Source organism: Artibeus jamaicensis, unplaced genomic scaffold (genome assembly GCF_021234435.1).
Source record: "Artibeus jamaicensis isolate MK-2021 breed Jamaican fruit bat unplaced genomic scaffold, CSHL_Jam_final scaffold_1019, whole genome shotgun sequence".
In the NCBI taxonomy this organism is placed as follows: domain Eukaryota; kingdom Metazoa; phylum Chordata; class Mammalia; order Chiroptera; family Phyllostomidae; genus Artibeus; species Artibeus jamaicensis.
Window position 1 is genome coordinate 15,716,434 of NW_026522025.1, and position 27,006 is coordinate 15,743,439.

The 27,006-nt window shown below is 37.9% G+C and overlaps 2 protein-coding genes and 1 pseudogene across 2 annotated transcripts in view; 2 read left to right on the forward strand and 1 right to left on the reverse strand.

Moving 5' to 3' along the window:
* Window positions 1-27,006, reverse strand: part of CUNH1orf141 (chromosome unknown C1orf141 homolog) — a 200,771-nt gene that overhangs the window by 71,795 nt on the left and 101,970 nt on the right. The window contains exons 5-9 of the mRNA XM_053655383.1: window positions 22,001-22,112; window positions 13,899-14,064; window positions 5,590-5,811; window positions 4,360-4,431; window positions 835-953 (exon numbers count right to left, since the gene is read on the reverse strand). The gene's annotated coding sequence lies outside the window, so the exon portion shown is untranslated. The remainder of the gene's footprint in view (window positions 1-834; window positions 954-4,359; window positions 4,432-5,589; window positions 5,812-13,898; window positions 14,065-22,000; window positions 22,113-27,006) is intronic.
* Window positions 18,190-19,213, forward strand: LOC119063519 (galactose mutarotase-like; annotated as a pseudogene).
* The window catches only part of IL23R (interleukin 23 receptor), a 64,011-nt gene continuing 63,318 nt past the window's right edge, over window positions 26,314-27,006 (forward strand). The window contains exon 1 of the mRNA XM_053655491.1: window positions 26,314-26,382. The gene's annotated coding sequence lies outside the window, so the exon portion shown is untranslated. The remainder of the gene's footprint in view (window positions 26,383-27,006) is intronic.

Here is a 27,006-nt window from a genome sequence, read left to right on the forward strand (position 1 = left end):
ATATGGCCCAAAGCAGTTTTTCTTCTCTTGAGATCTGAAAAGTAAAAAGCCTCTTTAAAAAAAGTTTGAAATGTATTTTCATTTGGCATTCAAAAAAGTTTCTACAAAAATATTCAAAGTGGTGAACTTAAGAATGTCCAAATTTATAGAAGGTCTTTATAAAAATTTACTGGAGCCCAAAAGAGGATATGCCTGGAAGCAAGATCTCAATAGAATGATACAAATGCTTCTTAAAGTGGCAGTTTGCTGCTTCTTCATGCATTTGGAATTGAGGAGGGACTGTAAGGAAGGTTACCTGTGCTCTCTTGGGGGTGGTTTCTCTTCTGAGGGGTCTGAAAGGAGGCATTTTGAAGGTGTGTTAACAGAAACACTGAACAGGACTTGCTGAAGGCAAAGATTAACTTTTTTAAAAAATTGATTTTAGAGAGGAAGGAAGGTGGGGGGAGAAAGAGAGAGAAACATCAATTTGTTGTTCCACTTATTTATGCATTCATTTGTTGATTTTTGTGTGTCCTGACCAGGGATCACACTGCAATCTTGGTGTTTGGGAACAGTGCTCTAACCAACTGAGCCACCCAGCCAGGGCAAACATGAACTTTTACTAAAGAAGTTCTATGCCTGGTATGTGACCTGCCTGGGTCAGAATTTATGATCAGGTCACCCTATGAGGTTACTTTCTGTAGAACTCCCTTTTCATCCAGAAATCTAAAGATTAAAAAATTAATTGAATGATTTCAAAAGTAAAGGGTAGACTAATACAAATAGAAAATCTAAGAGGAGACAAAAAGAACACTGTTGATAATTTTAAAATGCTTCTGTTCCAGGGGGTGGTACCTGAGGTAAGGACCAAGAGGCTTCTTTATAAGAGCGGCAGCCTGTCCCACTCGTCTGCTCTTGGAGATATTTTACAAATGCAGTATAGGGATCTGTTTTCATTCTAAGGCAGGAAAAATCTGAAATGAGCAACACATATTAACTTAGACTTCAAGACTCCTAAATATAGATTATATTTCACAATACAAATAATAGAGCAATAATAGAGTAGAATAGTTGTGCTTATGACACATAAAATCAGACCTACACACTTTTATTGCTCAAAATTAGTGAGGATACTTCCAAATGAATGAAAATAGAATCTCTAATGCTGAGCTGAACATAGAATTTCTGCTTAGATTAACTTAGAAATATTACAATTCCAAATTCATTTTGTCAACTTCTCTACAATCACTAAAGAAAACCAGTTTAACATGATTTTAAAATATATATACTTATGTGCAAAGTAGCTTGCAAGGGATTCTGTTACAGTAAAGAAAAGTTCTAAGAAATCTGTCTTATTACTTTAAACTGTTCAGAAAAACTCTAAAATAAAATTAGTAACCTACAAAGGAGTTCCCATCAGACTGTCAGCTGATTTCTCAAAAGAGACCTTACAGGCAAGAAGGGGCTGGAAAGAAGTATCCCAAGTCATGAAATCCAAAGACCTACAACCAAGATTACTCTATCCAGCAAAACTTTTGTTTAGAATGGAAGGACAGATAAAGTGCTTCCCAGATAAGGTTAAATTGAAGAAGTTCATCATCACCAGGCCCTTATTTTATGAAATGTTAAAGGGACTTATCTAAGAAAAAGAAGATAAAAAAACAGGTATACTAAAATGACAGCAAACTCACAATTATTAACAACCACACCTAAAATAAAAACAAACTAAGCAAACAACTAGAACAGGAACAGAACCACAGAAATGGAGATCACATGGAGGGTGATAACAAGGGAGTGGGAGGAGGAGGGGGGGAAGGTACAGAGAGTAAGTAGCATAGACGGTAGGCAGAAAATAGACAGGGGGAGGGCAAGAGTAGTGTGGGAAATGTAAAAGCTAAAGAACTTAAGACACATGGACATGAACTAAAGGGGGGAATGTGGGAGGGAGAGGGTGTGCAGAGTGGAGGAAAATGAAGGGGGGAATGGGACAACTGTAATAACATAATCAATAAAATATATTAAAAATAAATAAAGTTAAATTAGAAAAATAATATAGTCAGAGTAGGCTAGTGAAAAAACAGGAAAAGTTCAGTAAAGAGTGTTTCTGGGAAGATAGGAGGAAGAGAAGACAGAGAGAGAAATAAAAACAAATTGAATAGATTGGAGAGAGTATTAAAGAGCAAATAAGTAAGTTACTTATAAATTACGAAAAATGGTTATGAAGGGATTTTTAGTACAAATAAGAATATGTTCTTTTGTTATTTTGTTTGGTTTTATTTAGAGAAGGAAGGTAAAACTTAAAGAGAAAGAGGATGGGAAGAAAATATCTAAGATACATGTGAAGCATTTTGCTAGATTTTTACCTACAGTATTTTGTTAAAGAATGAACCACTTTTAATTGGACCTTGTGTTCATGTCATAACCTCATTTAATCTTCTCCACAGGCTTAAGAGGTAGGCATTATTGTCCCCCTGTTATAGATGAGGAAATTGACACTAGGAGGTTAAATTCTTTGACAAAGCAATAGGTAGTAAGAGGTTAATATTTTTTCTTTTAAAGTCAGGATCTAGTTTACTCCCCACTTATAGGATAACAAGATCAAACATGTGCTTCACAGGCAAAAATCTAGGCAGAGTGAATATCCTGTTTGTGACTAAAACAGATTTTACAGTCTGCTAAGAGATAATCTTTAGATTATTTGGAAATGAATAGCATGACCTATAAGACAGTTCTGGGAAGGCATTTTTCTTTAAAATAAAATTAAAAGTGAATTGATAAGGAAAGTATAAAGATCATTGCAAAGGGTTCTGCTATCTTATCTGTGTTCTCCCAAAGCAGAACAAGCAAAAGCAAGGAGTTTGGTACAAGGAGTTTAACTAGTAGGTGACCCCAGGAAGAGTGGTGAATGGAAGCAAGGGAAAAAGAAAAATCAATGCATTAATGAGTGGATTACTGCTGTGGACAGCTGGGCTCGATCCCCCTGGGTAGCTTTGCGAGTTCATAGAATTGATTAGAACTCACTATGGAAGTGTCCCTTCAAAGGGTGAGGAAGCTGGAATATATATCCACAGCTCTCACCCCTCATTTATTTGCTTATTCTGGGCCATTACAACCCTGCCCCACAAATGGGCTAAGCACACTCCTGAGATCGGAGAAAGTCTCTGGGCAGAGAGACTCAGGTGCTTGAGGTAAGATGGCCTTGGCATATGGCCTGAAAAAGTCCAGCCAATGTTAATATAATGAGAATGGCTTGCATGACATCAAAGTAACCTGGCAGCCAAGGAGAGTGGACTGGAATGTGCATGTGTAAACATTGATGACTTCAGTGGGGGCAGTATACCCATTGAGTAAGCATGTGTGCTGTGTGGCTGTCACATTCAACATGACTGAGCAAGAAGAACAATGAATCTGCATCAAATTTTGCATTAAGCTTGAACATTCTTCCTCGGGAACTGTTTGGATGATTCAGAAGGGCACAGCTACAGGCGTCTGGTGATTGGCAGCTTCATGAGAACAATGCACCCACTCAGGCATCACATCTCATACAGAGTTTTGTGGCGAAACACCAAATCAGCCAGGTGACTCAGTCCCCCTGTGGCCCAGATGTGGCACCCTGTGACTTCTGACTTTTCCCAAAACTAAAATCACCTTTGAAAGGGAAGAGGTTTCAGACCGTCCATGAGATTCAAGAAAATCTGAGGGGGCAGCAGATGGTGATTAGGAGAACTGTGTAAGGTCCCAATGTGCCTACTTTGATGGAGATAAAGGTGTCATTGTCCTGTGTACAATGTTTCTTGTATCTTCTCCAATAAATGTCTCTACTTTTCATATTACATGGCTAGATACCCTCTGGACAGAACTCAAAGAAAAGAATTCCATGAAGCTGCAAGTGACCTCAGGAGTTGACCGAGGGGATATAGGCAGTACATCAACAGAGACCAATAAATAATCTCGTGTGTGTGTGTGTGTGTGTGTGTGTGTGTGTGTGTGTGTGTAACTTCAGTAGAATAAAATAAAATTTTAGAAGAAAAGTACTGTGGTTTCAGAAGAATAAAATGCAGAGGAAAAAATATATTCTTTTATAAACTTCCTACCACTTGGTGGCACTATGTCAAAGTTTAGGTGGTTGAAACGGGGTAGTACTAGTAATGATGACTTGAAATGACAACAAATATTCCATGATAATGGCTGTAAAGCAACCTCCCCCAAATGTGTCCTTTTCTAGTTGGAGATTAAACTGCTGTTACTATATCGTAAGTTTTCGGAAAGATTCTTTCTCTAATGCTTTCCTTGTCCCACAGTCCCTGCCCATCTTTACATTTGTTATAGATTCATGAAATTACTATTACAGTGCAGTGAAACTATTGAATTAATACTTACTTTGTATGTCCTTTAGTTTTTGCAGCCACTGAGGCCTGATTTCTTGCTGGGCTTTTTTTGCGTTGGCATTCTCTATAGAAACAGGAAGTTATTTCTTTTTAGTAAGACAGGAGTTGTTTTCCTAACCAAAATGCTGTCAAAAAATTATTATATGCTGATAACTATAACCATTCTTATGCATTCACTTCTTGTATTATAAACATGATAAACATTTCCTCTTAAGCTACTTGTAATATTTACTTAAAACCCTATTGATTAAATTTGAAGTTTGTATCAAATACCATTATCTTTGAACTAAATGTAAAAGTAAATATTGATCCCTAACTGGTGTGGTTTGGTGCTGGCCTACAAACCAAAGGGTCATTGGTTCTATTCCTAGTCAGAGCATATGCTTGGGCTGTGGGCCAGGTCCCCAGTAGGGGCCCCATGAGAGGCAACCACACATTGATGTTTCTCTCCCTGTCTTTCTCCCTCCTTTTCCCTCTCTACAAATAAATTTTAAAAACTTGAAAAAATTTAAAAAGTAAATATTGGTAAATTGTTATTAATTCTAAAAGGATTGATACTATCTCAAACTCCTCTTTTACTTCCTTTTGGTTTTCTCCTACCAATTTGATTATTCTGATGTGGTCTCTTCTTTGTCCTCTTCTTAAATATCGGTACTATTCAGGGCTCTGCCTTCAAACTTACATTTTCCTTCAAGCTACCTGTAGTACTTCCCCTAGCAGTCTCACCCACACCCAAACTTTAAGTTATCTCCTACTTACTGATGCTTCCTACGTTTGCATTGTCAGCCCCATTTCTCTCCGAAGCTCCAGTTTCATTTTGTGATCGCCTTCTAAACATCTCTGCTGCAAATTCAACATGTCTACAAACTAATTTATATCCTTTCCTGAACTTTGTTTCATCCCACCCCCTCATCCCTTTCACCTGGTCATTCAGAAGAAAATGTTGGAATGGTTTTAAATGGAATATTATTATAATCATTCACTGAGTGCCTCAGGCACTGTCTTTTATATGCATTATGTTATTCAATGTTTAAAACAAGGTGAGCACTATTATTAATATCATCTTACAAATTAGAAAACAGAAACTTGCCTACAACTAAATGACCAGTAAGTACAGGAACTGACTTAAACTAAAGCAGTGCATTTTCAGAGTCTGTACTGCTAATCTAACACTGTTAATAATAATAGCACCAAAAATCCATGTTTCTAAACATTCTGTCACCTCCTTTGTGATTAGGTTGGAATCATCTACATGGATCTAGCCAGTGGAAATGGAAGTGCTGTATGTCTCTGCCAGGCCAAGGCACTTAGGATACGACATTTTTCTCAATCTTTAAGGCACTTGAGAAATGGCATTCCTCTCAATTTCTTTTTTCTCTCAGTTGTCACAGATTTAGAGGCCACGAATCATGGAAGACAGCAGAGCTACAAGTTGGAGGAGACACTGCATGAGAAAGAAAAAAGACCCAGAGATTATAGGGTGTTGTTATCACAGCACACCCTGGCCTCTCCTGTCTAATGCAAGTAATATGCCAAAAAATCCCTCCCTCTTCTTCACCATCCACACCCAATCAACTACCAAATCTCACCATCCACACCCAATCAACTACCAAATCTTCTAATTTCTCCTTAATTCTTCCTTTTCTGTGTCCTTCTCACAGTGTCTTAGGTTAAGCCCTCATTAGTTCCCTAACTGGGACAATTGCCAAAACCTTCTAAACAATTTACTACCTCCATCCTCCCTCTATACTACACACTGCAGCTAGGGTGACCCTTCTAAAATAATACTATGTCGATGCTCTGTTCTTACTTAAAAATTTTAAATGGCTTTCCATTGTCCACCACATTGTCCAAACTCTTCAGCATAGGCTGCAAGATCATTCACAGCTTTGTAACACCTGCCTCAGTGGCCACTCCCCTCAGGACCCTAGATATACCTTATTCTACTTTCTAGTATACTACTCCTTCGATAATTCCTCTCCTATGCATCTTTTCATACTCAGCTAGGTTGTCACCTTGGAGGAAAAATTTTTCCCTGACACTTTATTCCATCTCCTCTTTTCTGTCTCCCATGGCCCTTGCTCCCCTCCTTTCTATCCTTACACCATTGCACATCTGTGTTCATTTTTACTGCATCACCCACCATATTGATTGTGTTGATCAAAAAGCCCATACATTTTTTTCCATAAAAGACACATTTTTCACTTTCACCAATAACTTCATTGATTTGGATATTTTGAGTATGTCAGCTATCTCCCATGTGGTATAATGTTGATTGTTCTTAATTAATGTCTCCATTTGATCACTATCAACTTCAACTGGTCCACCCGATTGGGGAGCATGGTCCAGTAAGAACTCTTCAGCACGAAACTTCAAAAACCACTTTTGACATGTTTGATCAATCAGTCACAGCACCTTCTCCATATTCTGCACAAATCTTTTTTTTTCTTTGCATTTCAGTTGTGTTTTTATCTATCTTGAAATAATAAAGTATAATATGCCAAAAATGTTGCACATTTTCTTGCATCTTTAAAATTAAAATGGCTACACAAAAAGTCACCAAATCTGATATTTTTTTAAAAAATGCATGCTGATATGGCAGCTGTCACAATACAATCTAACAAAATTGTTTCAAATAAAGTTAAAGACAACTAAGTGCTACTAGAGCCATCTTACAGAAAAAAAAAAAAGACATGTTTTGGCCAACCTGATATATTAATGTCTTTACTACTGTGCATAGTGAATAGTACATATTAGGAAATTAAATATTTGTTGAATGAATTAATGAATACATGAATGAATGAATAATATTTTAGGCTATCAGGTGTTTCCCAGATAGCCTATAGGGAAAACAGTATCATTAAAATAGTCACAAAACTGTGTACTCTGGGTGTGGTAGCTAGTTTATAAAGATGGCCCCTAATGAACCTGCCTCTCAGTATTCACATTTTCACATAAACCATTTTCACATTGGATCTTGGCTTGCCCTGGGATCAGTTTCAATCAATAGAAAGGGGCAAAAGTGACATTGTATAACTTCTAAGTTTGAGCTTAAGATATCTGAAATTTCCAATTTCTTTGCTTGAAATATTCCCTTTTAGAAACCATCACAGAAACCTCTGATCAACAATCCCATCTGATGTATTAGATGCTAGCCAGTTTGAACTGTCCCCCACAAGAATGCTCCATCTTGGATATTCCAGACCAGCTGAGACACAGATAACTGCAGCTCAGTGAACATTTTGTGGGACAGAAGAACCTCCGAGCATAGCCCAGTCAACTCCTTCTCTCCTATTCTGGCTTCACGTGATCCTGTTAAAAAATATAGGCTTTGTTGGGGTAGAATGACAATTTACAAAGTTGTCTCAGCTTTACTATTATTTCCTTGGCATGCAATGACAAAAGTGACAAGTTTGCTATCTTCCAAAGTCTTTGCCACTGTAGGGTCAATACATGGCTTTCCCACCCCTTGTAAAGAAGGCTGGCCAGGGTGCCCCAGGCTGGAAGAAATGTGTATTGTTTTGGGAATGAATTATAACTGCCCCCTTATCTCATTTTGGGAGCAGCTTCTTGTCCTGTGATTGCTTCTTGGCCTTTTCCCTCTGTGAGTACACACTGAGATAATGTAGTTTCGAGTCAAGCATAGGACACAAGCCTTCTTTCTTGGGGACCACTTATAACAAACCTCAGATGGGAGGAGGTGTGGTCTCTCTTGCACCAACCCACTGCCATCAGTGCACTCCCCTGTCGTGTGAGTAATAAACAGCATGCCCACATTGGCTAGTCCACCGGGTGGGATTTTTCCCCCAGAATATCATGAACAGTTAAGCAGCTGCCTCATTTGGGGTTCCTGTGTTACAGCCACAGTTATTGGTGCCTACCAGTGTCTTTGCTAATGCTCTCATGCCTGATGTTGAGAATGCAGATGTCTGTACTGGGGTGTGCTCTCGAGTCACTACCAAAGTTACTGCCATCAATGCTGCTGAGTTCTTGCACTTCAGTATTCCACAGAGATCATTGTGAAACAGCCTTTCAGATTTACTCACATTTTTATTGTACTGCTTTTCACTTTGGGACTCAGGCATGAATCCATGGGGCTGGTCCAATAACTAATCTGAGTTATAGGATGACAGAAATAATGTTGCATTCATGATCATCTCCCATTTCCTGGCCCATTGTCCTTAAGCAACACTTCTGTGCCATGACATTCCCTTCCTTTGGATTAAAATCTTTTCAAAGAGGTGCCAAGTCCTCGATGTAAAGAGATCCTTGGATATGAATTCCACCAGACTTTCAGACTTGCCCAGAGAAGACTGAAACCAAGATGTTTAACATGCTCAGATGCCAGTGAATGAAGACTAGGAACATTTATTTACTTATTTTTAATTAGTGTAGAACACCTCTTCTATCCCCACACTCATCTGCTAACAGCTATACTTTTCCTTGGGGAAATTACCCTTCCCCCCTTCCAATTAGTTGTGATTGGACTGTCAATTACACTACATCACTACATCTTGGCCCATAGTGGTGGGAACACAACCTTGTTTTGATCAATCCTATTAGGTATTTCTTCTCTTTAGGAAAAGAGACTGCTCTAGAGGACAGATACAGGCCCCAGGATAGGGCAATGAGAGTTCTCCTCAGAGGCTTTTTCCTCCCCCAGAAAGAGACTCCTTCTTTCTTGAAGAATAGAATAAGAAGGTTGTAATCTTGGGCTCCAAGTGGAAAATGCTTGGAGGAGATCATGAAGCCCAGAAAAATTAAGCAGATGACAGATAAATGGTGCAAAAGACAGTGAGTTCTGGTTCTGTCAAGTCTGAAGTTTCTCTCACTAAGATACCTGATGTTATTTGCTCTCCACGGAAATTCAATCAACTCTATAAGAGACCCCATTTTTCCCACTAATTTTCAATTTTTACTTAGCTAATTTGAGTTGGAGTTCTGTCGATTACAATAAAAATGCTGACTATTGCAAGTACAGCACAATAAAATTATGAAAATATATTTTCTTTTTGTTCAGTTACCTACAAGTCATTCGTATTCATAATAGGAGAATGACAAACTAAAAAACAGCTGAAGTTGCAATATATTTAAAGAGTTATCTAGTAAGAAATCAATGTTTTATATATAAGTTGCAGTTACGTACTATGATCTAATGATGCTAACAAATTATCCAAGAAAAGGAAATTCGATTTCAGAGTGTTCTATAAAGGAAAAAAATGTATGAAACATATGCTTTGTTGGGGTAAATTGACAATTCTAAAAGTTACCTCAGCTTTACTAAATTTCTTTCATAGCATTAATTTGAAATTTTTGATTAAAAATGAGTATACAGTATCTGTAATTTTGCCATCCACACACAAAAAATAATGATACAATCTGAAGTAATAGACTTCTAGTCAAGATGGAGGCATAGGTAAACATGCCTTGCCTCTTCAGATGACTATAGAAAAAAATTACAAGTAGACCACCAAACATATATCATCCAGAACCATCAGAAAATCAAGCTGTATAGAAGTCTGACAACCAAGGATTTAAAGAAGCCACATTTATTCAGACAGGTAGGAGCAGCAGAGATATGAAGACCAGCAGAGAGTTACCGAGATGTGTGTGGCACAAACACATGGCAGAACTGGGGGTCCCACATTCATGTATGGTGGATAAAATTTGGGAGGGGTACCTCAGGAGCAAGGGATCCCAGCCCCAAGCCAGACCACACAATCCTGGGTTCCAGTGCCAGGAAGATAAATCCCCATAACTTCTGGCTGTAAAAACCACTGGTGATTGGGGCAGCAGAAGACACTGCCAGGTTTTCAGGAAACTCTTCTTAAAGGGCCTGCACTCAATTAGAACTCATGTAGACCCACCTGCTCTGGGATTTGACACCAGGGAAACAGCTGGAAGGGCACCAGTCCTATATGGGAAGAAAGTAAAGTGACTGGAAACAGGGTGAGTGCCAGGCAAACCTCTAGACCCCAGGCAGCAGCATTGTCCCCTCTCTGAGCCCTCCATCCAGAGCCACAAAGTGATGAAGTAGATTCCCCTGCCCTGGCAATTACCTAAAGCTCTATTCCACATAATCTACAATAGGCCACCCTACTAAGACAGGGAGTTAAAGCAACTCTACGTAATACACAGGAACAGATACAGGGCGGCTGCCAAATTTAGAAGATAAAGAAATAGGGCCCAAATGAAAGAACAGAGCAAAACCCTAGAAAAAGAACTAAACAAAATGGAGATAACCAACCTATCAGATACAGAGTTCTAACACTGTATCAGACGCTCAAAGAACTCACTGAGTATGGCAACAGCATAAAAAAAACAGAAAGAAATGAAGGCTATGTAAAGTGAAATAAAGCAAAAGCTACAGGAAACCAACAGTGAAGGGGATAAAGTCAAGATTCAAATCAATGCATTGGAACATAAGGAAGAAATAAGCATTCAGTCAGAACAGCAAGAAGAAAAAAGAATTAAGAAAAACAAGAATAGTATAAGGAGCCTCTGGGACACCTCCAAACATACCAACATCCAATTTATAGGGGTGACAGAAGGAGAAGAGAAAGAGCAAGAAATTGAACATTTATTTGAAAAAATAATGAAATAAAATTTCCCTAATTTGATGAAGGAAATAGACATGCAAGTCCAGGAAGCACAGAGAGTCCCAAACAAGATGGACACAAAGAGGACCACACCAACACACATCATAATTAAAATGCCAATGATTAAAGATAAAGAATCTTAAAAGCATCAAGAGAAAAGCAGATAGTTATCTTCAAAAGAGTTCCCATAAGACTGTCAGCTGACTTTGCCAAAGAAACGTTGCAGGCTAGAAGGGACTGGCAACAAGAATTCAAAGTGATGAAAAGCAAGGACCTACAACCTAGATTATTCTATCCAGCAAAGCTATCATTTAGAACTGAAGGGGAGATAAAGTGCTTCCCAGACTAGGTAAAGCTAAAGGAGTTCATCATCACCAAGTCATTATTATATGAAATATTAAAGAGACTTATTTAAAAAAGAAGATCAAAACTCTGAACATTAAAATGGCAACAAATTCACAACTATCAACAGTTGACTCTAAAAAACAAACTAATTAAACAAGGAGAACAGGAACAGAATCATAGGTATGGAGATCATTTGGAGTGTTACCAGCTGGGAGGTGGAAGAGAATGGGGGGGAAGGTACAGAGAATAAGAAGCATAAATGGTAGGTATAGAATAGACAGGGGGAGGTTAAGAATAGTATAGGAAACAGAGTAGCCAAAGAACTCATATGTATGACCTATAGACATGAATTAAGGGGGATGGGGAATTGTGAAGGAAGGGAGGTATTGGGCAGAGGGGGCAAAGGCAGAAAAATTGGGAAAACTGTAATAGCATAATCAATCGAATATATATTTTGAACAAAGGTAAAAGGATTAGCCATCGAACATTTACACATAACCCATAGATAGAGACAAAAGTGTGGTGATGGCCAGAGGGAAAGGGGCTGGGGGCTGAATGGAAGGGGGCACAGTGAGGGGAAGGGAAGACATCTGTAATAGTGTCAACAATAAAAATAAAGGTTAAAATAAATAAATAAATATTTATTGTCATAAATATTGACAATAAAATTCTTGGAGAGTTGTTTACTATTGAACACTACTGGATGCTCTAGATGTAACAAAGTTTTCTACTGGTTTTTAGAGTAAACCATGAACAAAGATTTAACTCTAACATTGAATCATTCTTTTGTTTAACAACTGATTAGTATTAACGTAAGAAAAAAATCACAGCAAAATATAACAGTTCTTATAAATGAGGCCCTAGCAAGGATCACTTTTGAAATGTGTAAAGTATAAAAGTGTCTAAAGAAGACAACCAATTAAATTTATGATCCAAGATTTACTCTGTCAAATGAGAAAATAGAAAATTTGACAACCTAATTTACACTATAAATTGCCTTTGTACAATGTGTTTACAAGTGTGAACATTGATTTTCCATTACTGTGAAGAAAATGAGGCACCAAGAAGAAATAGCCTGAAAAAGAAAGTCGGTTAGCTACTATCAGATTTATAGCTCTCCTGAGTTAAAGTAGTTGAATCATGCTTGCAGATTGTGAACAGTGAAAGGTGTTAGTTCCTCTGAGTTTAAGCCACTGTACCCTAACAGCATTTAAAAATAAACTACACGAGCTCCTGAATGAAAACATAAAATGGAAATACCCACAATTAGGTCGTCAGCAATCCTACTAAGAAATAGTTGAGAAAACAAACAACTGCTTTTTCCCCCATAAACTATTGGTTTCAAGTATAGTGCCAATGATTTCAGCATTTTACTTTATTTTCAGTATAAACTTGGGCTTCATTTCATTTAAGATTTTTCTTCATTTTGTAATGGTATTTGGTTTTTAGTGTGGAAAGGAGCAAAGCATTAAACTCGAGGTAGGACCTTTGCCTTATTTCATTTCCCATATTTCATCTCTTACTCCCATAACCAAGAAGCTAACAGTTATTACGCACTTACGTACCAGGCACTGTGATGTACATTTGATAGACATACTATCATTTCATCCTCCCCTAAAACCTAGGGTATATATGTCTTACCCACATTTTACAGAGAAGAAAACTCATGCTAAAACGGGTTTGTAACTTGTCTGAGGTCATTCAACTAGTATATGGCCAAGTTTGAATTTAAACTTGGGTTTCCCTGGGTCCAGATTCTTTCTCTTTCCTGTTGTTTGTTCCATGCTGGTAGCTTTGTCTCCCAGATATAAAGATTAGAAAGTTTACTGCATGGCCTATTCTTAAAGCAGCAACAATTGAAAAAAGAGATACAAACTTGGAATCCTCAAAGAGTTTTCCCTGAAACATAGCTAAGAGTTTATGGGAAAATTACATTGATTCACCTTTGAAATGATAGCTATCAAATTCCTACTAGAGAGCTTGTTACATTGTAAGGGCTAACTAGTTCTCTTCACATCTCTCTGTGTGTTAACAATGGGGGATTAATAAAATCTACTGCTTCAGCTTTTACTGTGTTTGTATCTGCATAACAATACTACAGTAAACACCTATTGTCTTGTTTGCCCAACAACCTGTCTTCCTCTGGGAACCGTTTTTACACATCCGCTCCGTGGTGAATTAAATTACTTACTCCCACCCTAGTCTATCCCCTGCCTCCTGCTCTAACTAAAGCTTCACTGTGGGCAGAAAGTGTGTCTCTGCCCCTTGACCTGAGGTTTAGCCCTGTGACTGGCTTCCATCAATGGCATGTGTTAGGATGGTTCTGAGCCTAAACGTCGGGGGGTCTCCCATGTGACCTGGCAAGCTGACTGCTCCCAGAAGGAGGATGACCTAAGTGTGGAACACAGCCACCTGGTCACCACAGTCTGATGTATGGCTTCTCCCACCAATATGCAGATCTGAAATGACAATTGTTTTCAACCACTAGTTGGGGGTACATTGTTATACAGCATTAAAGTGATACTAGTTCATGGATATACCTCCTATCCCATCCCATTCCCAATTATATGGTTCCCATAGGACTTACCAGGTGCTTCTTATAAGACCTACATCTTTGTAAGATCTTTTTACAAGATGTGGACCACTTAGAGCTCTTCTCGATACTTTGAACCCGGAGGGAGAGCATGAGGCTCTCTTTCTGTGGCAGAAAGTGTACATATAAAACCCGGAGTTTTCATCAGCTACGTTAAGTCCTGTGGAGGAAGCAGGTCCGCAGTGAGGAAGTCAGGAGACAGAGGGCGACACCTAGTGGGTTTCTAGAATCCCTTCTGCGGTTATTTCTAAGGCCCTGCTGCATTTTTTTTTTTTTTTAAGATTTTATTTATTTACCTTTAGAGGAGAAGGGAAGGAGAGAGAGAGAGATCCATGTATGTTTGCCTCTCGTGCATCCCCTGCTGGGAACTGGCCTGCAACCCAGTCATCTGGCTGGGAATTTAGCCGCGATCCTTTGGTTTACAGGCCTGCGCTCAATCCACTGAGCTACGCCAGCCAGGGCATGCATTCTTACTGTTTCTTAGGTTCTCTCGATCCCAAAGTTTCCCTTTGTTTGACTCAGCTATTCTGGTTCGATTTAGTCACTTACAATTGATCACTTTTCTTTTTTTTATTGTGAAAAAACTAACAAAACTTTCCATGAGCTATTTTTGAATGTGCAATGCAGTAGCATTAACTGTATGCACATTGGTGTGCAACAGGCCTCTAGAAAATTATCCCCTTGCAAAACTAAAATGCTACATCCATCAGATAACAAGTCCTCTCTTTCTCTTCCTCCCTACCCCTGGCAGCTACCATTTCACTTTCAATTTGAATGAGTTTGACTATTTTAGATATCATATACAAGTGCAATCACAAAGAGTTTGTCTTTTTTGTGACCAGATATTACACTTACCATAATGTCCTCAGGGTTTATCAATGTTATAATATGTGGCCGGATTTCCCTCTTTCTAGAAGGTGCATCATATGTATATACCACTTTTTTACAATGGTTCATCCATTGATAGACATTTAGTTAGATGGCTTCCACCTTTTGGTTATTGTGAATAATGCTGCTATAAACATGGGTGTATAAATATACACATTTTAAAAAATTTACTACTTTTTTATGTTTAGACAAAAGGGATGGGAAGAAGAAAGAGAAGGAGAAAAACATCAAAGCATGGTTGCCTCTCATGCACCCCACACTGGGGACCTGGCCTGCAACCCAGGCATGTGCCCTGGCTGGGAATTGAACCAGTGACACCCCCCCCCCCCCCCCCACCCAGTTCTCAGGCTGGCACTCAATCCACTGAGCCACACTAGCCAGGGCTATGTGCATATTTTCTTTTTTTTTAATCTCAAAGTATTTTTTTAATTTAGTTTTTGTTCAAGTACAGTTTTCTCTCTTTTACTCCCATCCCAGCCCACCCCCCAGTGCTCCCCACCTCCCTCCCATTTCCACCCCTGTTAGTTTTTGTCCATGTGTCCTTTACACTTGTTCCTGTGAATCCTTCCCCTTTTCCCCTGAAATTCCCTCCCCTCTCCCCTCTGGTCCCTGTTAGCCTGTTCTCTTTTTCAGTTTCTTTGGTTATATTTTGCTTGCTTATTTGTTCTGTTGTTTAGCTTCCTGTTAAAGGTGAGATCATATGGTATTTGTCTTTCACTGCCTGGCTTATTTCACTCAGCATAATGCTTTCCAGTTCCATCCATGCTGTTGCAAAGGGTAGGAACTCCTTTCTTTCTGCTGCATAGAATTCCATTGTGTAAATGTACCATAAATTTTGGATCCATTCATTTACTGCTGGGCGCCTAGGTTGCTTCCAACTCTTGGCTATTGTAAATTGTGCTGTTATGTGCATATTTTCTTGATGAATTTAAACTAATAATTATTTATGCACTCTCTGCTTCTTCAGTTTGAGATAAAACAATGAAAGAAAAACAGTATGGATGGCAATAACAATGGTTTTGGGACATGAACGCCCATGAGTGAAACAAACTCCCACTGCATGGCCTTTATCTTCTACCTGTCCACCTCCCGTCCTACCCTTTTTAGGGGTTATTTTAAATGTCATGTCCTCTATGGAGCCTTCTAAGATATTCCCAACGAAAACTAAGTTTCTTTAGCTCGGCCCTCCATAAAATATCTCTTCACCTTTCTATGGCTCTTATCATGTTTTATTTATTCTCCACTTTCTGTTGTACTCTTTCTGAAGAAAAAACAGTGTTTTATTCATATTTCTTCATATTCATATTTCATATTTCTTAAATTATCCCATCAAGTGTTTTACATTCAATAAATATTTGTGAATTGAGTGGTCCCCCACTTAACCCCTGAGTTAAAACTAGATTCTTCTTTTGTCTGAGCATACTTATGCTAATCCTCTTACTTTACACTAAAGGTTCACATTTCAATCATTGCCCATAATTTGACTGAAATTAAAACTGTAAACTAAAATCAGATGAATGACTCAGTCAGCTACTTTTTTAAAGGTCAAAGTATTTGCTGCCAAAAGGCCAGCAGGCTGAATTTGATCATCCCTTAAGTTAAAGTCTACTTTTAGCTTCAAATTTGTTTAGTTTTGTGATTTACACAGTTAATTACTTTTCCAATAATAAATAAATGAGTTTCCTGGTAACTTTCTTAAGTTATCTGAAAACTTGCTTTGGTTTATTTTTCCTGATATCTTTACAAAGGCATATTCTGGGCTCAGTCCTAGGACTTTCCTTTTCTATTTCTAGTTTACATCTACTTTCTTGGTAATCTCATCTGTTTTTATGACTTTAAATTTCATCTATGTGTAGTTGAAACTCAAATTTTTGTATCCTGCCTGTATCTCTTCTTTGTATTCTAGACCGATATGATCAACTGACTATTCAACATCTCTGTCTTCAAAGGCATTCTAAACTTAACGTGTCTCAACACAAATTCCTAAGTCCCTTCCCCATTCCTCAGTAAAGCATTTTCCTCTTCAGGTTTTGTCACATCTCAATCAACGGCCACTTTATCCAATCTTTCTAGTTGCTTAGGCCAGAATCCGTGGAGCCAAATCATTTTCACCTCTTCAGTTAAAACTCTCCAGTGGCTTCACTCAATTATCAGAAGAGCTAAATGCCTTCCAGATCCTTACGCTATTGCTCACCACCACTCACTGCAGTTTTCTCGGAACTTATTTTATTTTGATTTAATGCCCATTGTCTTCCCCCTCCTTACCTTGCTTATTCCACAGTGCCTTCCCTACTGGGCCTCTCATGCACTCCAGGGCTTCTTTTTCTCACCGTCCCCCTACCCCCCTGTGACCCTACTGTTCTGTCTGCTTAAAGCATTTCCTTTAAATGAACTCCATGCCCCACTCCCTCACTCCAACCAGATCTCTGCTCGAATGTCACATTCCAGCAAGAACTATTTTCAACACACTGAATTCCGTCTGCATTTTCCACTTTATTTCTCTCCAAATTCTGCACCTTGTGAAACTATATTTTACTTACTGGTTTCACTTACTCCCTCCTCTCACTAAAATGTAAGATCTATGAGGACTGGATTTTTGTCTGTTTTGCTTACTCCTTTATTCTTAGTGCTGAAATAGTTACTGGAACATAGCAAATGCTCAATAAATAGTTCCTGCATAAATGAATTCTCTAATAAGTACAAAAGGTCAGAACAAATATGAAGAGAACAAAATGGTAAAGAATAACTTTCATTTGAGTTGTACCTCTTAGTGCATGTTTCTAGGCAGACAAGAAAATCCCATGGTATATTTTAAATTCTTAATTTAAAAAAGACTCTCATTCAGTTATTTAAAAATATACATACGGTCATGCACCACTTAACAATGAGGATACTCTCTGAGAAATGTGTTATTAGGCAATTTCATCATCGGGCCAACATCACCGAGTGCACTTACACAGACCTAGATGGCATAGCCTAGATGTGTAGTAGGCTGTTGTGTGCATCGACAAAAACAAAAAAAAACCTGAGCACACACCTCAATTAAAGGGTAGTATTTAAATTATGCTTTTCCAATTTTCAGTTGTATTAACTCTTAAATCTCAGACATTTTTTGAGATGAGCAAAGGCAATGAAAACCATTGAAAATCATTAGCTTCCATGCAAACAGGTCCTCGCTCTTTCATTTGAATTTCTGGAACTCTAACTCTTTCTGGAAGAGATCTTCAATATTCAAAATTTTTTGCATAAATGAATTTTAAATTTGAATATCTTACTGGTATTTGTTGATTTGAAAAGCCTAAAATCACCTTTGTAATTAGAACCTCCATTAGCCGCTACCAGTTCAGAGGCAGGATTTTGAAGTGCTAGGAGTAGCTGCATACCCTGAGCTTTCTCCATGGTTTCGGTGACCAGATCCATGTTTGGGGAGCTGCCCCTAGGGGCAGGAACAGTGGAGAAGTTCTGGCTGCAGTCATACTTGCTGAGAGTGGACATCATTTCCTGAGGCTGCACCATTATGACCCTGGAGGTCAAAGACAGACAGGGCAGAGCCTCTGATGTGGTGCTCAGCTTTGCCAGGTTGGAAGCCTACCTCCAAAAGCAGCCCCACTTTGGAGCAGTGGTTGGCAGGGTGGCCATCTAAATTGCCAAAGGAACATTCACATTAGACAGGAAGGAGTATAAGCCAGCCAATAACAATGGGCCCAACCGTCTGCATGGAGGCATCAGAGGGTTTGATAAGGTCCTCTGGACCCCGCAGCTGCTGTCAAATGGCACCCAGTTTTCATGGGTCAGTCCAGATAGTGACAAAGGTTACTCTGAGGAGTTAAAAGGGTACCATACATGCTGGATGGTGGGGAGCTCGTGGACAACTATCGAGCTCAGGCCAGTCAGACCACACCAGTCAACCTGACCAACCATCCTTATTTCAACCTGATGGGCCAAGGTTCCCTGAATATCTATGACCAGGAAGTCACTATAGAAGCTGATGCTTTTTTTGCCTGTGGATGAAACCCTGATTCCTACAGGAGAGGTTGCTCCCATGCAAGGAGCTGCATTTGACCTGAGGAAGCCAGTGGAGCTTGGAAAACACCTGCAGGAGTTCCACATCAATGGCTTTGACCACAATTTCTGCCTGAAGTGATCTAAAGAAAAGCAGTTTTATGCACGGGTCTATCATGCTGAAAGTGGGTGGGTACTGGAAGTGTTCACCACCCAGCCTGGGGTTCAGTTCTACATGGGCAACTTCCTGGACAGCATCCTGAGGGCAAGAGTGGAGCCATCTATCCCATCACTCCAGTTTCTGCCTTGAGACCCAGAACTGGCCTGATGCAGTCCATCAGCCCCACTCCCACACTGCGCTGCTGAGGCCTGGTGAGGAGTATGACCACACCACTTGGTTCAAGTTTTCTGTGCCTTAAGGAAGTGCAAAGATACAACCTGCTCCAGGGCCAGGCTGGGAGCCCCTTCAATTGCCTGTCTGCTATTCAGAAATGAGATGAAGATTTAGAGGCTTTAAAAATGAATAGAGCCAAGAAATAAACCCAGGCTTATACAGTCAACTAATCTTGACAAAGGCACAAAGAACTCGCATTTGGACATACTGGGAAATGGGTAGCATCTTCAGTAAGTGGTGCTGGGAAAACTAGATAACCACATGCAAAAGAATGAAATTAGACCCCTTTCTTACACCACTCACAAAAATTAACTCAAAATGGATTAAGGACTTAAATTGAGGCCTGGAACTATAAAGCACCTGCAGAGAAACAAAGGAAAAAAACTCCTTGACATTGGTCTTGGCAATGATTTTTTAGATATGGCACCAAGAGCACAAGCAACAAGAGCAAAATTAAGCAAGTGGGACTACATCAAACTAAAAAATTTTGCATAGCAAAGAAAACAATCAACAAAATGAAAAGTCATCCAATTGAATGAGAGAGATTTGCAAACCATATACCTGATGAGGGGTTAATATCTAAAATGCCTGAGGAACTTATATAACTCAAAAGAAAAATATCCAAATAATCTGATTTTAAAGTGAGCAAACAACCTGAATAGATATTTATTCCCAAAAAAAGATATGAACAAATGGTGAACAGGTATTTGGAAGAATGCTCCACATCACTAGTCATCGGAAAAATGCACATCAAAACCACAATGGGATATCATCTCTCACTTGTTAGGATAGTTATTATCAAAAAGACAAAAGATAGCAAGTGTTGGTGAGGATGTGAAAAAAAAACAACCTTGTACACTGTTAATAGGAATGTAAATTGGTACACTCTGAAAAACACAATGGAGATTTCTCAAAAAGTTGAAAATAGAACTACCATATGATCCAGCAATCCCACTTCTGGGTATATATATTCAAAGGAAGCAAGAGCAGTATTCCACAGGTAAATTTTCACTCCATGTCCACTGTAGCATGAGTCACAACAGTCAGTACATGGACACAATCGAAGCATCTGTCGACAGACACATGGACTATTATTCAGCCACTAGAAGAAGGAAATTCTGCCATTTGTAACAACAGGGAAGAAGGTAGAGGGCGTTATGCTAAGTAGGGCTGGGGGTGGGGAGGCATATGGGGAAATGTTGGTGAGAAGGTACAAACTTTAGTTATAAGATGAACCAAGTTCTGATGATCTAATGTATAGCATGGTGGCTACACTTAATAATATTGTATTGTATACTCAAAATTTGCTGAGAGAGTAGATCTGAAGTGTTCTTACCATTAAAAAAGTAAAGGTAAATGTGTGAGATGATGGTTGTGTTAATTAGTTGGATTATTGTGGTATTGTGGTAATCATTTCACATATGTATATATATACAAAATCATTATGTTATACACTTTAAATATATATAACTTTGTCAGTTATACCTCAATTTTAAAAATCATATTACATTCCTGATATGGCTTTTTTTGAGTTATTAAAGACTCAAAGCCCATTTTGAGGGGGATAGAAGAAGAATGAAGGAAAGTTTAATGAAACAAAAACCCTCTTTCCCCCCTTTACTTATAGTTAAATTTAAATAAATAAAATGTGCACAGCAGTAGACATATCAGTGATTCCCTCCAGTTGTCTCATATTTTAGAATTGACTAGGAAGGAACTTTCCCTTTATATTTCTTCCTTTAAAGTTTTCCTTATTATTTAATGCATTTCTTATTTTTAAATGTTTTAAAACTATCACAAATATTCATCCTAAAAACTAGAAAGTTGCAAAAAAAGCAAAATGAAGACAAAAATAATTCCATAATTCTATAATCCAAAGACATTACTATTGACATTTTGGTGTATTTTTTCTCCAGTTATTTTTGTTTGGTGTATATAGTTGAGCTTTATCTAGTGGAGTCATCTAAATGTTTTTCTTAAATACTTTAAAAGGAGCTTTTAAAATCATGCACGTCCTTGCATATTTTAACTGACATATAAAATATTACACATAAGTCAAATAAGTTTATTGAACATTTTATAAGATGAAATAAATGAAAGAACTAGGCTGTAAGAGGAACAAATATGCCTTTAACTATCTTATTGACTAGAGTACAGGAAATCTGTAAAAAATCAAGTAAAATTTTCACATGAATTTTACTCAGTGTGTCTAGAAAAAGTGTGATAGTCTATCAAAAAAATCTCATTTACATTTAAAAGAATAACCATAAGTCCTTCATATTGCTTCTGATCCCAAGTTTCAGACTACCCCAAGTGGTTGGAAAGATCTCCAAATTAGCTAAAATTCATACTATCTCAAAATGGACTGAAACACAAGTATTTTAGTAAGCTTCACTTTTCTAAAAAAATGTATATGTTGGGGAAAGAAAAGATTTATGAGTCTAAAGCACCTTGATTAATTATCCAAAGAGGCCTCCTTAAAATTAATTCCATTTATCTGTTTGTTTGGTACCCTGGAGCTACTTATAGCCAAGGTAATACACAATGCTGAGATTAAGAATGAAGGACACCATTATGTATGAAGTGAGAGAAAGATGACTGGGAACCCAGGCTTATTCTCAAAGAAATCAAATTTAGGAAAAAGCACATGCAGAAGTTGAGAATCTAGAAATTGACTTCCTTGGAAGTATACATGCAATCTTCAAGAGCTAGAGTTGTACCTTGAAGGTTTTGAATTCACCCCCACATCTTAGAGTTCTTAATCTCTAACAAACTCATAGGAAAGAAGATAAAGTTGACCTTTAATGCATACCTCACAGGAAATGGTGATGAGTCAGCCTGTAGCACCTGTTCTTCCAACAGAGCTGAAGGAGCCACAAGGTGTTTGTTGCTGAGAAGCATCAAGCAGCTGCTGTAGGTACCATCTTTGGATGAGTCAAAAGATTTACGGTTACTTATTTCTCTTCTTAGACTCTACATAAGTCTTTATGAACAATGGGGTTATTAATTCAGTGGTTGAGAAAATTAATACAATATAGCATCACCTCATTTATCTGGCTTATTTGAACAATGTGTTCTTCCAGGTAACATTATCCTCAACATAATTAAAGATTATAACTTCAAGAGTAAGCCATGAAGTTAAAAAATAAGTTCAACATTTTTAAGTTTTCTTAAATGAATAATATTTTCCGTTACCTCATTAAATAAAATAAGCACTATGGGACCGAAATTGTACTTTTTGTAATTAATCAGAATAGTGAGTGTTGAAAATTAGGCCAGGGCCAGACAGTGAGCTGGGCAATGCTGGTGAAGTAAAGAGGATACGGTGTGGAGGACACGGAGGTAGCAGGAGAGGCGGTTGAAAGAGGGTGCTGGTACCATAAAATCTAGTTTAGAGTGACAAGTGTGAGATCAAAGTAGAGGGAACAGGCAAGAAGCAAAATCTGAGTCATTGGCCCAGATCAGGTAAGCTTTCCTCTACAGGAGTTGGTACTCAGGGCTAACGCTTGCAAAAGTGTGGACCTGAGGCTGCTGTGTATTCCTCTCTGCATATAACTGTTCTTGTATCTTTTCTTTAGCATTTTATTCTTTCTCATTGTACTTTTTAAACACTATCTTCTTTGCCACTTCAGGACCCTCAAAAGCCATTAACACCCCCCTCTGTAGTTACAGCCCTGGACAGGGTATGTTGACACAAAGAAGGCATAAAAAGAACACGCAGCCCTCTATTAGGCACTATAACAACAGAATGGCAGGGTGGCACTATGAATCATCAAAACAACTCTTCACTTCAATTGCACCTACTATCTACAGTATGTTGGAGAGTGCAAAAGAGTTGTTTCAGCTCTCATACTGTAAGTTTTCAAGCTATTTAGTGCCACATTTTTTACATTTTATGCTTTTTGTTGGCAATTTAGCTGTTTAAAATGGCCCCCAAATGGAGTCTTGAAGTCCTGTGTGCAAGAAGGCTGCAATGTACATTACCAAGAAAATATGTATGTTAGATAAGCTTCATTCAGGCATGAATGACAGTACTGTTGGCCCTAAGTCTAATGTCAATTAATCAACAATATGGATTAAATAAGGTATCTTTAAACAGAAACACACGTAAAACAGGATTATGTATTGGTGTATAGATGAAAATGTGACCACAAACTTGCAGTACAAAAGATATTAATCACTAAAACAGTTAATGAGTTGATCTTAAATTAAAAACTCCTGCTCTCAAAAGACATCATTAAGAAAATTTAAAAATAAGCCACAGACTAAGATAAAATAGTTGCAGAATACATATCTGATAAAGGATTTGTTTTTCAAAATACAGAAGTCACTTTCAAACTGCAGTAATAAGAAAAATAACAAACTAATAAAAATGGGCAAAAGATGTGAACAGACTGTTTAGTAAAGAAATGCATACAGCAAATAAACACATGAAAAGGTGATTAAGAAGTATTCCAAGTCATGAAATCCAAAGACCTACAACCAAGATTGCTCTATCCAGCAAAGCTTTCATTTAGAATGGAAGGACAGATAATGTGTTTCTCAGATAAGATCAAATTCAAGGAGTTCATCATCACCAAGCCCTTATTATATGAAATGTTAAGGGACTTATCTAAGAAAAAGAAGATAAAAATTATGAACAGTGAAAGGACAGCAAACTCACAGTTATTAAGAACCACACCTAAAACAAAAGCAAACTAAGAGGACAGCTAGATCAGGAGTGGAACCATAGAAATGAAGATCTCATGGAGGGTTAGCAACAGGGGAGTGGGAGGAGGAGAAGGTACAGAAAATAAGTAGCATAGACGGTAGGCAGAAAATAGGGGAAGGGCAAGAATAGTAGGGAAAATATAGAATCTAAAGAACTTGAGACACGTGGTCATAAACTAAAGGGGGGGAGTGGTAGGGGAGGGGGCTTGCAGGGTGGAGGGGAATGAAGGGGGGGAATAGAACAACTGTAATGGCATAATCAATTTAAAAAAAAGAAGAAAAAAAGCAAAAAAAAAAAAGAAAAGGTAATTAAGAACCACCATCAGCCCCCATTAAAATAAATACATAAATCCTGATTTGCATTGAACTCTTCATCAATCTCATCTCCACATTCCAAATTCCTGAAAGATTACCCAATGTCCTCTCATTTATTTTCTATTCTGATTCACTGCCATCTCATTTCTACCTCCATTTCTTTCCTGAAACTGTTCTCAGGGAAGACTGACAGTTGTCAAATCCAACACTCCCTTTTAGTTCTTATATTTAATCTCTGACTATTCAACACTGGCCACACACTATTTATATCTCTTCTTATCTTTTGGGTCAACATTTTCTGGCTCTGGCCACCCATTCCCTTCCCTTATTGCTCTGAGTGTTCTCTCTGAGTCCTCATATTCTAAACTTAGTTCAATATTATTGACATGCCGAAATCATCTCTAAATCATGGATTTAGATGTCTAGCTCAAATTTTTCTCCCAAGGTTACCAATGCCTACAACAGCCTCTCAGATAGTTCTAAGTATGTAATAAGCACCTCCCAATCAACATACCCAGAACCCAAATTCATCACTTCCCCATCATCATGCCTCCTTTTGTGTGCTCAATTAATGCCACTGTCTACTGGGTCAGCAAAACTAGTTACTAGAGTCATTCTTCCTGTCCTGAATTCTTAACTTTCCACACACATTGTTGATTGCGCACTTCAGAAGTCACTGTTTCCTTACTGGTCACAATTGCCTGTCCAACCTGCCTCCACAAAGCTCTCAGAGATCTATTTTCTCCTTTCAGTTCCTGCTGCCTTGTTTTGCTTTAGGTCCTCCTAACCGTGTTCTTCATCTCCAGTCAATTCTCTATGCTATCATTAAAATTATATTTTTAAGATCCAATCTGATTATGCTATTTCTATTTAACAATCTTCGCTATCTCTTGACTGGCATCAAGATAAAGGTTAAACTACTTAGCAGGAATACAAAGCCCATTGCATTCTGCCATGGACCTAGTTTTCCAGCTCAAATCTTATTCCTCTCAACCTGGAGGAACACCTGCCAGTCACAAAACATCAACATTACTTGCACATTTTGTTCTTGGTATGTGAAATGTTTTCCCACGCCCTCTCCTTCACAGGTTAGAAAATTGTTACCAATCATTAAAATCCAGCTGATGGTCCTTTCTTCTATGTGATCTTCGAAAACAATCTTATCTGTGTATTTCAGTGGCTCTCAACTCTGGCTGCTCATTATATCACTCGTAGGGGGTACTTTTAAAAAATATCGATGCCCAGCCTCTACCCACAGTAATTCTCACTTCATTGTCTAGAATGAATCTAAGTATAGGACTGTTTCAAGTATTCCTTCAGAGTATTCTAATGTGTGAAGTACTAAAGATAAAAAATTAAAGAGTGTGAATTTTATGACTTCAAGAAGTTTGCTGTAGAGAAAACAAGTAAATTAATGATCATTTATAATAGGAAGGAGTACAAACAGTGAAAAGATATCCATGTAGAACAAAGAGAAGAAGCAGGAAGGAAAGATATGTCAGTAGGCACCCTCCTGGAGATGCCTATCATAAACCAACCAAGTATTTGGTAATTTTTTAAATCTGTTTGTAGAACCCTGCTAAACCATGCATGATAGGTCAAAGCAACTAATCTATAGTTTAATCACTGTACACAATACAACAAAGAGCTGATCTATAATCAATCACCATTATACCCTTAATGCCCAGAACAATACCTGCACATAGAACTCAAAAATACATGTTAAATAAATTAATGGTCAACAGTAGCATTTAAACTTTTTCTTAAGAAATGCATTTATGATTAACACCAATATTGGCTGCAAATTTAAACTAAGCATCATACTCTTGTGTCAAAGAAATTGACCAAGCATGTATATGTGTTCTACTTCTTGAATGAGACAGGTAATTTTAAATGAATCTGAGAAAAAAAAAAGTATTGACAAAGCAGTTCACTTTCAGTAATCTGGGTTTTCCCAAATAGTGACAGAAGAGCCAGTCATTTTGAATTGGACAGTTTGAGTTCCTCTTCAAGAATCTGAAATGTAGGTCAGGGCTTTGCTGACATTTCCATTTGCCTCAGAGCTGAAAATCTAAAGTGATCATTGACAGGCAGGCAGTGGGGAGAGAAGACACAGACGTGATGGGCCAGGCTCCAAAGTGGAATTTCGTGCTTCAAACAGATTGAAAGGTAAAGAGAAGACAACCGTCCAAATACTTAAAAGCAGCCGTGTTTCTTTTTGAAAATATATGGGCAAAGTTGTTTTCTCTTATAAGTCTTTGTGATATTTTATATAGTGGTTAATGATGAAAGTTGAATCTATAATATTATCTGACATCACATCCCCTTACATAATGATTATTGTGTATATTCTATTTGGTGAGTAGTTAACTTTTGACTAGAAACATTTTAGGGTTTGTTTTGCCTATTATTTGTAAAGAGAAAACCTACTATTGTTAACAACTTATGAAAGGGATCCCTATATTCACAAGTCATGAGAACACCAGTTTTTAAAAATGTTATTGGATACTTTATGCTATTTGATGAGACATGAATTTTGTTTTGTTGTTTTATATGGAAGGCCCAAGTTTTATTAAACAGGTAAAGTAAGTGAATAATGTTGATTATTGAATAACTGAATTATTAATAATGTAAGAAACCGATTAACTGAGTAATGTAACTCCAGTTGTAAACTCATGGCAATTTGTATAATGTGTTTGTTTTATACTCTTTATGGATGAAAGAGCTTTTTGTAAGTTTAACTGATGATAGCACAATTAAGTGAGACTGCACAATTGTCTCACTTCATCTTTC